At 40.6% G+C, this 15,315-nt stretch overlaps 1 long non-coding RNA gene across 1 annotated transcript; it reads left to right on the top strand.

Moving 5' to 3' along the window:
* The first annotated feature begins 299 nt into the window (after positions 1 to 299).
* On the top strand, positions 300 to 13,457 carry LOC106492036 (uncharacterized). The gene is made up of 4 exons (XR_001293911.2): positions 300 to 568; positions 10,577 to 10,675; positions 12,853 to 12,898; positions 13,035 to 13,457. It is a non-coding gene; the product is annotated as an uncharacterized lncRNA (long non-coding RNA).
* Positions 13,458 to 15,315: the final 1,858 nt, after the last annotated feature.

Genomic DNA, 15,315 nt, shown 5'->3' with positions numbered 1-15,315 from the left:
TGTCATGCTCTCAGAAGTTTAGCTGAACGTTCTTGACTCTTCACGTATGCATATAATCTCTCTTCTGTCACCTGGTCCTTTTCCTTTAATTAATTAGGGTATGATTATAAGTGTATACCTAAAGCAGAAGAAAAAAAAAGAGAGATTCATCCATTCAGTAGGCATTTTTCTTGGAAAAGAAATGTTCTTCTTCAGATTTTGGTTGTCCTCTTTTTTTTTTTTTTTTTTTTGTCTCTCTTTTTAATTTAAAGATACTTATCTTATGTTTTATTCACTTGTTTTCATTAGGTAAAGGAATGCTGTGGCATGAGAACCTGTCCTGAATCCACTGCCTGCCTGACAAATACAAACAAAGACTTGACACATGAGAGGAAAAGGAGATGGTTGCAAAAAGCCCACAAAACAAAAACCCCTCTAAACAAAAGAATTAGATCCAGCATATTGGCATGTATTAATACCGTGCAACTGTCATTCCACGCGTTGATTCCTCAGAGTGATGCACAACATCTTGCTTGGCAGGATAAAACTGACAGACCTCAAATATGAATCTCTCCTGCCTTCTAAAAAGGTAGGACTGGCCTTTTTATCTCTAGATTGATCATGACCGGTTTACTGCAAGTAGCTACTGCTTGAATTTCAAATACTGAGTGCTGGTACCTGCGATTGGTCATACCCTGTAAATCACATGCTAATGCTCCTCTGTCTTGACTGGATGAGAATAAACTTAATAATCAGGAGAAGGCCTTGAAGAAGCCACTGTGGCTTTAAATCTCTCAGGGAGCCGCAGCAGTTTAGGGAGAAGCGACCGATAAAGCAGATTAGGGAATTCTAGAAAATTGAAAGCCTGTTCCTTCCTGGGCCACACAGGCACTGCCCAAGGCGTCTTTCCTAGGAAAATTAGGCTGCTGTGAAATTTATTGCCCGGGGGCAGAATTTATATTTCACTTTCTCTTGCCAGGGTCCTGTCTGGCCGTGGGCCAAGGCGGTGGGTGCGCCCGGGTCCCGCTGGGTGCCGCAACGGCGTCTGCGTAGCCCTGCAGGCAGAGAGGTGCTGGGCACCGATCCCCAGCCCTGGCCGGCGCCCCGCTCAGCTCCCCGCCTGCTCCCCCGCTTCACCTCTGCTTTCGAGGCCGTGCTAAGACGATTGAAAACTGGTCTTTGTCCGTGAGATTTTACAGGGGTTATTTATTGCCTTTTGTTATAGTGTTGCCCTCATGGCCAAGCAAGAGCTTATGTTCTGTTCCTTACAAACTCCTTTCAGGAGCAGAAATGTGAGATGCAGTTGAATATTTTTCTTTATCAGTAAATTCTTCCCAGTGGTCCACCTGAGCAGAGGCAGGCGCAAGCTAAGGCCAGGCGATGGCCTTCTGTGAATTTGTGGGAAAGGAACCGTTTTCCTTTTGCAGGACTCAGCTGGGCTCCGCTCTTCTCTCCGGCCACATGCGCCGTCCTGGCCAAGGCAACGCTGAGCTGCGTCCCCGACTAGAGGGAAAACTTGCTGTTCCCACCCCTTCGCGCCTTGTTGATATTGCCCTCCTTGCCAGTGGGGTCACTAGCAGGAAGGCTGGCAGAAATGATGATCAGTAGGTCAGTATTCATAAGCAGCAATAGTTGTTTCGGACATGATTTCCAGAGCCCTGCTGGTTGCAGGGCAGGAACAGGCTGTATTAACTCGAGCCTGAACAGAACCAGCCAAAAGAGTTTGCAACCTGCAGTGTGAGCCTTTGTGGAAGAATCTAAGACCTAACATTAATGTTGTGACTAGCTGAAATTGTGCTTAAATTTGGGGGAGAAAAAGAAAAAAAGACTTCTTCAGAGGTGTTTTGCAACTAGAAATGCAGCATAACTTGGACAATCTATGAACTATGATGAACTGTTAATAGCATTTTAGTTATGCTTGCTTGAGAAAGTCAGGGGGGCTCTAGCCCCCGATTAGCTAGGGTTATTCTATCTATATTGATATTTTTATTGTTATTTGGGGTTTATTCTATTTTGTCCTGCACAAACAGAAGGTAAGAAAGTCTCTGAAAACTAACATGATAGGCAAATAACATTATTAGGATTACTTCACAGGGGATCCGAGGCACAGAAATATTAAACAATCTGTCAGTGTTGCACTTGTCAGTTAATAACAGAATCAGGTGTGAGCTCCTTCCCCTTGAAACTGCCCCTCCTGAAACTTAAATAGGAACTGCATATGGAAATAGAGTTGTCCATGGTGTCATCACTTTGAGGTGAGTGATAACTTGGGGTGGAAGGGTGGAGAATAAATGTTACTGCAGGAAAAGCTGCTGAATTTCCTTTCGAGAGACTAATAATCCCACAAGCTTCTGCAGAAGCAGCTTTTGATTATCATTGCTGATGATATTAGAAGCCATCTCTGGAGCCCGTCCTTTAAAAAATGTTTCCCTAGTGCTACTTGAAAACATATGGGTTGGGAACTGAAGTGAAAAAATGATGTTTTACTAACTCTCTTGGCATGACGGAGTCTTAGAAAATGATGTGCCTGATATTGGAGATGCATTTTTAACAGTAAATGAAAGCAGACTGCATAAAAATTCAAAATACTAGACTGGTAAATGTGGATGAGAAAAAAGGTTGGAACAAGAAAAATGGGCTGGTTAAAGAACCAGATGAGGAAAGATGGATCAGACCTACAGCTGGGGTGAACCGGAGCAGCTCCACTAGCTTTAGTGGATCTACTCTAGCTCATACACTAGCAATTTACTCACTGGGTTTGAATAAAGCAAGCCTAACAGGGCAATTTCAAACCGAGCGATTTCCTGAGGGATTTATCAGGTAATAGCGGAAACAATTTGGAGGGGAAAGGGACGGAAAGATGGGAGAATGCCACCCCGAATGAGGGCAGGTGTTAGCGGAGAAGGCAGTGCCCGCATTTGTGCTCAGCCCTGGCCAGGGCACCAGCAAGGCCTGTTGAAGAAGCAGCCTCCTGACTTCATGAAGCCCATGTGCACGGGTCGCTGACAGCCAACGTGATCCCAGGGGGAAGAGTCAACACCTTGAGTTGTCCTATGCTTCTTCAGTCTAGTATCTTGTCCATCTGGAAAATCAGGTAATAGTTACAGTATCTAGGACAGATATAACACTCAGAAGAGAAGTTTGTGTCCCACTTTCAGTGGCTCTTATCCATATAACTGAAACTGCTTTCCAAACAACATGCACTAACCCCCAGAAGATGTTCTGTATCAGAATAAACATGTCCTATACTGGAACGGGATCAGGTTAGTTCTCTGGTTTAATAGCTTATACCAAAAAGAAAACAGCATTATGCTGATATCACTTTAATGTCTTCACTGGGCAAAATGTTGGCCTTCAACGAGAGAGAAAGCAGGGTAGACTTAGCCCCACCAGCTCCGCCAGCTGTTGACTGCTTAACACAGTGAGGTGGCTGCAGATGAGCTTTTGGGAACAAGCTACTTTGGCAAAGTGCAGAATCATTGCATCTCTTGACTGGTCACGCAGTATCTGGGTCCCAGCCAGCAATTACCAGTTTTGTAAACTCACTAAAGAAAAAGTATAAAAGATTTCCTTTTCAGTGACTTTCTGCTCCATCTCTTTGTTCCTTCTAGACCCACTAGTCATCACACACACCCACATGACAAGTCAGGTGACCAGCAGACTTTTTGTTGTCAGTATGCTATAAAATTCTTGCCTCTTCCAAGATACTAGATGACGAACTTCAGGAGGTTTGCATACAGTCCAAAAAAAAAAAAAAAAAGCAAGCTGCTGATTAGGTTGAACCCTTCTGCCCCAGCATGGGGAAGTTCTTGATCTGCTCCATTTCTGGGATTTTTGCCCCACAGGAAATGATTTTTAAAAGGCTGGAACTTACAGTTCTGCTATATGGTGGTTACAGTTGTTGTAAGGTTGTTACAGTGCAGTATCCTAACGAAATGGTAGATCCTAAAGATAGCTTTCATCATGAGCCACAATCAATTAACGTAATCTATTTTTCAATTTTCCCAGGCCCTTTTTTACAATTTCTAACTAGGAGCTTAACCTTTTTTCCAAAAACCAACAGAGCTAAAATACACTTAATATTGCTCACAGTTCTTGTAGAAATCAGAATGGGTTTTGCATTTGACTACACCACAATGAAGTTTTATTTCAGTGACTTTAGGTACTAGTTTTTTTTCCAGATGTGACTCAAGCCATGATTTGCCATTGAAATAAGCTTTTATCCTTTATCCAAGAGATAAATCATGTTATGAGAAAATTCAAATGATTTTATTCTAGCCTATGTCTAATTAAATCGAACAATAGAAATCGTTATCCTTTATGACCTCCAACCAATTAACTGACCTGGTGATAGGGAATTAAGTCAGTCTTCTTCCTTTGAAATGACAGCTGAAATAACAGCGGTACCGCTCTTTGTCTACTGTACGTGTGCTGGAGAGGAGGCGGGGGGAAAGGACAGGAGCATGATGCTAGGCAATCGGAAAAATCCTACCCTGCTGCAGTTGTTGAAATGTTTCCCATTAACTCTCCTAAGGGCAGGATTTCCCCCATTCTGTCACACCTTCTAGGAAGGCTTCATAAGAAATAGCTTGCTTCTGCTATGATTTATAATTTTCCCCAAATTGTTTATTGAAAAAGCTCTCTGAGTATATTTTGCTGCCTTTCTCTTTCTTTCTCTTTGACATCATCCCTCAGTGTAAATGACAATGGAGCGAGACGAGCACACACCAGCTCACTGAAGGTGCCAATGAACTTAAATTTAAACATGACACAGTGGGAACTGGATTAGGGACCTTTGGATCTCAAACATCTAAAGTGCCAGGGCTGTGGCAAATTCACCAGTGAGGTAGACTGCAGCCTCTCCATCAAAGTTGGGACATACAGCCTCAGACCCAGGTGACAGCTTGTCCGCGTAAAAAGTTTTGCCTTTTGCACCACTACCGTTAATTTTGTTATAGTAACTTAATTCTATTGACATAAAGTTGCTTTCATTCAGGGATGAGAGTATGCAAGGTGACACAACTTAAGACAAAAAAGGCACATTTATATGTAAATAAGTGAGTCTGTATGGGGCATTATAATGGCATAGCTATTTGGGTTTAAAATCATGCCCCATCTAATGTATTTTCCAGAGCAGCGTAGCTTTGAGTGGCTGTTGATTAGACAGCACTGCGATAGCAGCACCTCTATAGGCATCACTGTGTATTTGCCTCTTCTGTAAAACCATATACAAAAATCACCTTTATACAAATGATCTCAGTAAAGCAGCTGAAAGATTGTAAGACAGTAACAAATGAACAAAAAGAGATGTATCTGTTTTTGTGCCATTTGCCAGTTGCTGCCATTGTCGGTTATTTTTCAGCAGACATCTGACTTGCGATGACGAACCACTGTGTTTTCCTTCTTTCTCCCCAAACTGCCATAACCTTGATACCACCATTGGATGCCCTTTGAAAGGGAAAAAGTCCTTATCAACTGTCCCTCACCACATGGCAGAGTCCATGTGGAACAAAGCTTCTGTTAGCCTGCACAGATTTGGTCTAGGTGGTAATTACTGTCATTAATTAACTTCCATGGATGGAGAATGATGAAAACAAAAAAGCAAAAGAGCAAACAGCCTCATGTACAAGCTATTTCAACAACAGCTGAATACTCCTTGATTTCACTCAACAGTTGTGAAAGTGCCCATTTTGGGCTTCTAGTTTTCCTTGATGATGGTGGCATTAATAATTACCAACAGGGATAGACTTTATAGTGTTAAAAGAATTACGGCTGTAGTGGCAGAAAATAGGGACATAAGCCATGCAGTTTTTTTAAAGCATTTAGATTTTAAATCCTTTTAAGGGATAGTATTGCAGGCTTTAAGTGCCCTAGCAAATCATTAATGATAATAAGAAATCCCAGCAGAATTATAGTAGCTGTTTCACCAGGAACTTGGCCACCCAGCTGTGTAAAGAGAGTCCCTTCCACCTCTAAGTAATTATGAAAAAAGTCATCTTTCCACCAAAATAGCATGTAGCCTGATCAAAGACTAAGAGTAGAAAAGAGGAGTGACACATATTGGTTGTATTTCTTATGCAATGTAGAGTTAAAAAAAAAAAAAGACGACATACTCATATGCAGAAAATTCCTCAAGGGGTAATAAATCCAATGACAATAGCTGAAGAAGATGGTGGGCTGTAAATTGTTGCAGGCTGAAAAAGCCCCTCCATGCCTGTCTCATACTCCCCTAGTCATCCACACTTGGCTACTGTCGGTCGCTTCTAGACCTGTGTTCAAGACAGCAACTTCAGCGGCAGCTCATAATTATTGGGCTATCTTTAGAGGCTCTAATTTTGGCAGCAGCCAAAAGTTGTCACAAAAAAAGCTTTCATATTATCTGTCATCTCCAGACATGGAAAAGGGCCATATATGGAGTACAGGGGTAGATAATACATATATATATATATATATAAAAGAATGTATTATATTTATGCTGTTATCTATTGAAGTTTCATTTTTATTGCATGGCAAAGGTCAACTCCTTTTGGTAGTTCTGAGATCCCAAAGGATAAAAAATTACCAAGAATTCATCTACTCAACACATATATGAAGCCATCATAAAAGAGTACCAGTGAGCTAATGCACCGACATTGTGTTAGCACTCTCTGATCTACATTATATCTTTGCTTTGCCAGAGATTTGTCTACCGTTGATGGTGAACAGATATTAGTTGGATGAAAATTAATACAGGCAAGATGAAAGTAAGGTGGCACCTTATTGTTCTTCAGCTGAAAGGTAGCTCGTGTTAACAAGATTCACAGGTCTATGATGCCTACTGGACACTGAGCTGTGCTTGTACTTGGGAAATTGCAATACTTACAGATTTCAGAATGTTTAGCTGTTATTTTTAGGAAAACCAGATCCACTTGGGCTTCTTTTTCCAATCAAAAATAGGGAGAAACTGGAATGAAAATATCCATCAATATGTATATGAAGAAAAAATGGGATATTTCTTCCATGGCTCACTCTCACAGGACACCACAGTCTCAGCTGGATGAGACTGCACCGAGGCCCTTACTTAGTGATGCTTTAGTGAGCAAACCAGTCTACTCTTCCCTCAATGCCTTGGCTTTTGGTTTATCTCCAGGTCTAATTAAAGCCTTTTCAATCTGATCTAGAAGAACCTGCATCTTCTGGATTCTAGATAAGTTTGAAGACACTCACATTCTGGGAAAACAGGAAAGGCTGTTCTAGATCAAACTAAGAGTTCAAATAATGACAGCATTTTCAGAGAAAGGTGTAAAAATTCTGTTGGTTTAGCCCTTAAATTTCACTCTGATCAGAGTAATGTTATATTATCTCATTAGTCTCATAACTGTCTGGTCTTTTACTCCTCATAAGGTTCTGGCCTCAACGGTACCCTATTAGAGCAAGCTCCTCAGATTAGTTATCCACTCTGCAAAAGACTTCTTGAAGTTTGTCACCTTCCAAATATAGTGCAGCTTCCTTGCTATTGTAGGATGAGAATTGGTGGCTAGAAATGCCCAGCTGACCTTCTCTCTTGCCTCTCTTGCTTCCCCTCCAATTCGTTTTCCACATTGGTCTGACAGAGCCTGAGACTGTTGCACTTCAGGCCACATTGCAAGACCCGTCCATTATTCTGTCTTTTGCCAAAGAGACTGATTTGAAGGGGTGTGAATTTTTGTGAGGCTTAGGAAGTGTCGAATTGACTTTTCTGTCACTTTCATTATTTTTCACTTTCTGTGGGCTACAGCACTGATGGAAATGTCCTTATAGTCTCTGATAGGTACATTCTATAAATAGCGTGTTAAAGAAATAGAAACGTTTTGAAAAATTAAGACTCATCCAAAAGTTTTAAAAATATAGACACTGTATATAATCAACTAAAAATAACCACTACATTTTTATTTTTGGCAAAAGACATATAGTAAGAAGGAAAACTATGCAGTTTAATTTGCTCCTTGGTATTACTTCTCATAGTATTTGCCAGTAATGGCAACATTATAATTTGTAGAATTAATTAATGATCTGGCATCTGATTGTGATTCATTAATGCTTAAGCCAGCTAAGTCTCAATTATCCTCTGGACTATTTATTCCTTAACAAGCATTTAGCTAATGTGATTTTAAAAATATGAAAATAGGTCTTAACTTGCCTTTAAGAAGTGGCAATATTTTAACACTCTGCTTTAAAATAAAAGACCCTTCATATTTTTCATTCTATTATAGTTATATTCAAAATTAGACTTGGGGGTTTTCAATGTATTCACTAAATATATATTATATTTATATGTATCTGTAACCTGACTTCAATTTAGTCTTGATTAAAAAATGTACTGAATTGGAAACTGTGTAATAAAGGATGCCTAAATCATACTGACCCAGAATAGCTCACTCACTCAGACAGTTAGCAAATAAGTGCACAAGCAAGCAAATGATACGAGAATTTAAAATTAATTTTATTCTCAGAGGATGCATAGACTAGGAGATAGCATCTGCCTCTATCTGCAGTGGTGTAAATCCAGAGTAACACCTTGGCTTGAGTCTCGTTACCCTGAATTTGATTGCTTATCCTGCAAATGATCAGAATTGGACTCTTCTATGCCCAAGGCTAGGTTAGAGTAGCTGAAATATCCAGTATTACTTCATGACATTTTTGTGATGCAACTGAAAATCTCTACCAATTTCCATGTATTTATTATTTATAACTCATCCATTTACCAAAGTAATTTAAAGTCTTCTGAAATTTTCTCCAAATGACTGGTATTTTTAAAAGTTCAATCACCACATACTTTAGGAAAACCTGCCCATTGGAGTTATCCCTTGTGCTGCAATTGTATTGTGATAGCGGACATTCAGAAACAGCATAGGTTTGATCTGGGATTGTCAGGCAACAGTTTAAGAGCGGATGGGAACTGATCTTGGGAAGATGCTTCTATTGCTGGGCTCTAATGTGACATTTGTGCCTGCCACCCTGGTACCTTGTTGCTGCTCACATCAAAACAGAAATGCATAATTATAAAGACAAGAAAACAAATGACTCATGGATGTTTTAACCAAAGAAACAATCTTAGTTAATCACTTTAGTTACTGAGATTTGTTTTGAAAGTACTGTCCAAAAGCTTTCAGGCATTACAGAAATGGTAGAAAATACAAAACTAAGCCATCAGTGTTGCAGTACATGAAATAACTCCTCGCAAAACCATGCTTTCTTCTCCTAAGTCATTCAGGGGCCTCCCAAGACCTGCATTTCGGTGTAATCCCATTGGTGCCCATGTTGTTATTTTCAGTTCATGCAGCTGTGATGTCAATTAGAGCCTTTCCCACCTTTCTCATCAAGCAAAATCTGAGATGAGCATCTGAGACTATCGCCCTTCCCATTTTTACATCACTAAATCTAACTTCTGTCAGTCCAAGAGGGGAACTCAGTCCACAACTGTAGGACTTTTAACAGACTGAGCTGTGACACCAGCTTCTCTTTAAACAGAAGGAACTGTTAGCTCAGACCGGTCCCAATCAGCTAAGTTGGACAAGTGCTCAAGTCCCAAGCCATCGATGGCTTTAAAAGTCAAAAGTCTAAGTAGCTGAGTCAGATTCTCTGGCCCATCAAATGTGCTCTGCGCTGCTCTGGGGCCATACTGCAGCGCTGAACCCAGCTTACAGGGCCAGTGTGGGACTCCTGGGTCGTCAGAAAACCTCCTATCAGGACACAGATCTGAGGCAAGGAATTAATCTCCAATTACTGAAACATTAAGAAACATAGGAGTTATCTGTGTCGTTATGGCAAGAGTACCTTTGGACTAAGAGGTAAAGGGAGGTGGCTGAGTTCCTCTAAAGCTAGAGTTGCACTGTTGGAAGCACAAGTTTTCTTGGGAGCTGTTCAGAGAAAAGGATCAGGTTGAGAAATCACAGCATCCCTGATAGCTTTTAATCAACTGAATAATAGAAAAGGAGGGGAAGTGGAGGACTGGCAACAAAAATATGCAAACCTTAAAAAGTTCCAGCTGCTATTCTCTAATGGAGTCTTGGTTCCTCATGACTGGTGGAATAGTTAGGCCACCTGGTGGTAAACAGCAAACCAACAAGTTTGCAATTTCGAAGCCACAATAAATATCCCGAGGACTACATAGCTCAAGGGAACGGTCATGGGCAGGAGGAGCCTTTCATTTCCAGGTGACTGGTGTGCAGTCACCTCTGGGAGACAGCAGCCAGGACTGGTTTCCATCCAAGTACTACGCAATTGCCTGTGCAGGATTGAAATGTTGATCTGGTGTCTGGCCGATTTCTATTAGACAGGTGTCTGCATCACAAAATCCTCCACCTCAACCAGCAACTTCATGAGGGAGGCAAAGCAGAAAGTAGACCAGGAACAGCTGAACTTAGGCAGCTTGTGAAGTAGGATCTTGACGTGCTGTTTGCTACATGGCTGAATGAAGACCTCTGCCCATAAATTCAGCATTGTCTCCATTCAGCTAAATAAAATAATGAGAATGGTGTGAATAGATTACATCATGACTGCACAACTGGAATTTGTCTTTTAATGAACAGTCTACAACATAGTTTTCATTTCTGTTTCTGCAACTTGTTTCTTCCAGCAAATCTACTGACCAGAAGAACTGCAAAGTAACAAATGCAAATGGGGAGTGAATGGAAGATGTCAGTCCTATCAGTGAAATACCTCCTCAGCAGAGCTTGTAAGTACTAATCTTTAATATCTAAGAACTTACCTGAATTGGGACAGTAGTATATCACCAGAAGGCGTTCACAGATGGGCTGAGCACAGGAAAATGAATATAAAAGGAAATTTGTTTGAAAATCTGATTCTTCTTAGATAATAGTCAGTGTTTTGTCCAAATGTGTCCACTGGAGTGTTTAGCTGATTCTAGTGAAAATAAGTCACCTTGTCCACCCAATGCTGTTCCACTGGGCATTGCTCCTTGCTGTTCTTGCCTGATTCCCTCACCACATTCTCTAACACTTGAAAATTCACCAGACTTGTGACTCACATTTTAATCTTATCCAAGTTACAATGTTTATTTCACAGGATGCCCAATTAAACGGTAATTCAATCTGCTCTGGAGTTGTTTCCTTCCCCTCTGGTGATTAGTATAACCTGAATAATGTAGGAAGCCCAGAAAAAAAGGCAGTAAACAACTTCAGTGACATCGGGAGAGCAAGCTGCAACTTTTCACACTGAAGGGGGGGAAACTGCATGCACAAAAATGTTAACAAGGGTAATAATTTCAGAATAATTTCTCTGACTCTCAATTCTCTCAAGCATAGAAAGGGATATGATGCTATCTCAGTCTGTCTTATGGACTCACTTTAGGCCTGGGGAAACAGGAGTAAGTGTGGGCTTGTGCAAGCCACGCAATGTGAAAGAAAAGCTGTGGCCCCATTTTCCCTGTCCTTTTTAGTGCCTGCTGTTTCCCTTCACTGAAGCTTGTGCAAGTGTGCCAGTTCCTTGCATCCTGCTTCCAGTGCGAGTGCTGGAGCTCTGCACTCTCAAGGCAAAGGAGCAGGTTCCTGCATGGCACTTGCTGTATGCTGGCATCCAGGAGCTCTAAAAACCCATCAGCTATCAGCTTTCTGATTGACTGAAGGGAGTTTTGACCATGGCAAACATTTGCCTATTTCTTGGGGCTTTCTTTTCATCATCACATGGGCATGTCAAGTGCCATGTGATGCACACAGATGTGCTCCTCTTGGTATCTGCCCCTACAAGTGCTGCCTGAGGTAGCCTTCTGCAACATTGCAGGCTTACTTTGGAGGCAGGGAAATAAGAGCTAGCTCACCAAAAAAAAAAGGAGCTATTTTTCAAAATAAGAAAGAAAATTTAAATAGTTAAATGTCACCCAGCCTTAAAAAACAAACAAAAACCTCTTGGAAAGCCCTGGGTGAGAGAAGCATAGGTGTGGGCAACTTAGCTTAGAGTTCCCTTCCCTCTCCAACTTGCATACCTGCTAATGCAAACCCAGCTCAGAGCTGAGCTTTGAGTTACTCAGGAGAAATATCCTGGTTTCAGAATGGCACCTTGCTCAATGGCACAAATTCAACTCTGACACAGGCACAGGCAGCTCTGCTGAAGACATCTCCTGTTTATTCAAGTGCTTAAAACAAAATGGGCCACTAGTTCCTTACTTCACCAAAGCATCATGTGATAGTCACTGAGTTGAGGCCAGGTTGTGCCTTTGGGCTTTCTGCGTGTGCCCTGAAGATAAACTATGACAGAGGCAGGCAGTGAAAGGGTGCTGGGAGTGCGGCAGAGCCAGCTGCGCAGAGGGGCTGTTCCCCAGCAGCACCTGAGGACTGCCCCAGCCCCAACAGGTGGCGGGTCCTGGCCAAACGCCCCTCCATGCAGCCAGCTGCCGGGGTATGCGGTGGAGCGTCCCTCGCTAAAACAGCAGGCTTTCACTCTGACTTGCAAAAGAAGCAATTTTGTGACTTAGGGAAGAAGTATTTCCTTTTGAGTTCCTGCTGTGGCGGTGCTTGCTACCCTAGGCCATGCCTAAGTGGCATTACTGAGTTCTTCATGCAAAACATCCTGCGCCTTCCTTTCTTCTCCTCCGAGGTGGGAGAAGTTTGGCACTTGACTTGTTTGGTTATAATATTGTAAAATTCTTCCAAAAGAAATTTTCAGTGTGCTTTGCTGAGACTTTCTAAAAAAATATAGATTAATTGTGATAATTAAATTTCCCTCTGAGTGATTTCTTTGATAAATGGGTCTAGTTAGGACTTTCAATTAAGCACCAGGCCCTGCTGTGAAGTCAGACTGAAGCTTCGTGTTGCAGGCATTTATTGCCTCATTTACAGAGACAATGTGAATTATTTTCCATTATACTGTTTTCTTTATCTGTCTTTTTTTACACAGGTATTAGAATTCCTATTAACCCTTCTATAGGGAGCCAATTAAAAAGGTATGGTCAAGCAATTTTTAATTATTTTGTTATGGTTTAAATAAACCTCCTGGAAGCATGGTACTTGAAAGCTTTCTCATGTCCATACTGCAGTCTTTTGCTGCATAAACTCACCCGTTCGTTTGTTATTGTGCAGATTCTCACAAACTCCAAGTTGGTGATAAAAGAATATGAAAATAATATAACGTGGAGAAGAAAAGACACTGACCACAAAGACAACCTTATGATGAGTGGTGGTAATATGCAACAATACTGCAACTGACAGCTTTTATGTTTTCACGTTGTCCAAAACTGTGAGTAAATGGTAACTACTGCTTGGAGAATTTCAGTTATTGGTGGTGCACTCCACCTTTAGATATTAACATTGCTGTATTTTAAAGTTATATCCATGTGCTTGACCATGGTCATTTTAAGTGTGGAATGAAATATTTAAGATATATGATTTCTACCTTTTCTTACAAAATTACAACTGTTTGTTTGGTTTTTGAGTTACTGGTATAGATAGTTACAAACATAAAATGTTCATGTGAGTGTAATTCATTGCTTTTACCCACGAAGAGCAAGACGTTCACTAATTTAATAAAAAAGCAAAGTTCATACAAGAGTGTTTTTTTTAATACATAATCTGCATTTAGACACCAGAATTCCCTGCTTTGATAACAGAGAAGAAAAAGTCTACTAGACTTAGAAAACAATTTTAATTTTTTATGAGTTTTCTCTAAAACCATCCACAGCTACTCTAGCTAAGATGAAATTGTAAGGTTTACCAACTGATGTGCTTTGAGATATAAATCAGAAACTAATTGTCTGACATTAGGGGAAAACATGTTTTTTCTCTCCTCCCACACTACCTAAAAAAAAGAAAAAAACTATTTCTTTCATACTATGTAGTAAGTGTGAATGTATGCAGTAAGATTATATAAATTTCTGATCTATAGTTTTAGCTTGATTTTGATGCAGCCAATGAAACTGATATGCTGCCCTTATAAAAAATAATGCAAAAGCATACGCTCATTCATATTAAAGCGCCCCCCCCTTTTTTAAGATTTCAAGGGAATTTCTGCCTTATAAAGAAATCATGCTGTCTTTCATATATGAAGCTACACAGAGTCAAACCTCAGATTGTCTGCATGGAGCAAGAGATATTAAATGAGTTGTGACAATGGAGAGTTTGAATAATTGACGGAAATTTCAATGCAATTAATGTAAGGCAAAGGACATGAACTCATTGCTGATAAATTAGGGTTTGTAGATTATTGAGGTTGGATGGTAAATCCAAATGTCAGCGCCCCCCCCCTTTTTTTTCTCCAACATAAAACAGCAAACCCCATGCTTTTAATGCAGATTTGTTATGCTCTGGCATAGCTAATTTCTTAAACCGGTAAGACAAAGATGACTGATACCAAACAATATAAATGTGGATTTTAAAATCCAAATGCTATTTTAAATGAAAGTTAAAATAAGAACATTGTGTGGTTAATATTTATCTAGCATCCTCTGTTTTTGAGGCACAGCTTGTCATATAGGACTGTGCTGTTAAAGTGGTTCCTGGGAATGATGTGCATGACTCCTTCTTTTGCTAATGGGAGCTGTGTGCATAGAACAATTTAGCTGTTAGTGCTCTGAGAAGAAGAGAACTTGAATAGCAGCGGTTTGGAGAGCAAAATAAAAAGAAAGCTGCTAAGGGCATTTGGAAATACACTTGCTATTCTTTTGCTTCCTAAGCATTGCTGCAGTAAACAACCGCTTCAAGATTCCTCTTTAAATAAGTGACACAGAAAGGAAAATAGCATGGCTTTATATCAACAGCCTTTCAAAATGTACTGCAGGACCCAAACTAACCTTGGTTTTCAGGGAAGGAAAGGTTTTTGGGGGGGCAGGAGGGGTTTGGTTTAGTTTGTATCTTTGCTGGCCAGTGGTTTAAATAACTTGTTCCTAGTGGGAGCATTTTGACCCAAATATCAGGGACAGCATGTTTCTTACGGGGAATGTGTTTAGGCCTAGATTTAAAAAAAGCAATTGTCTAAAAGTAGACTCTCAAATACATATAAAGAGCTAAAGAAAGGGCCTGATTTTTTCAAAAGAATCAAATGCCCACTGACTCCAGGTCAGAGTCCTGACCCAGCAAAGCACACGAATATCCCTACCCCCCACCCCTCCAATCCCAAGGCAATGTGATTGCTCATGCATTTAAGGCTGAAGTGCTTAAGTGCTCCCTTAGGTGGGGTGAGGGAGCTTAAACGTGGGCGTAGAATCTAATGTCAGGCAGCCACGCTTTTAGATCTTGGCCAGAGGGATTTTTTTTTTTTTTGGTTTAACTTCTTTTTTTAATCACTTGTTTAGAATTTTCTCAACCAAACTGTATGCAGCAAAGTGCTTTTAAACACATTGCAAAACTTGGTCCTAAACCCTTCCGG

This window comes from Apteryx mantelli, chromosome 5 (genome assembly GCF_036417845.1).
Source record: "Apteryx mantelli isolate bAptMan1 chromosome 5, bAptMan1.hap1, whole genome shotgun sequence".
Lineage (NCBI taxonomy): Eukaryota > Metazoa > Chordata > Aves > Apterygiformes > Apterygidae > Apteryx > Apteryx mantelli.
This window is presented reverse-complemented; position numbering and strand designations above follow the sequence as displayed.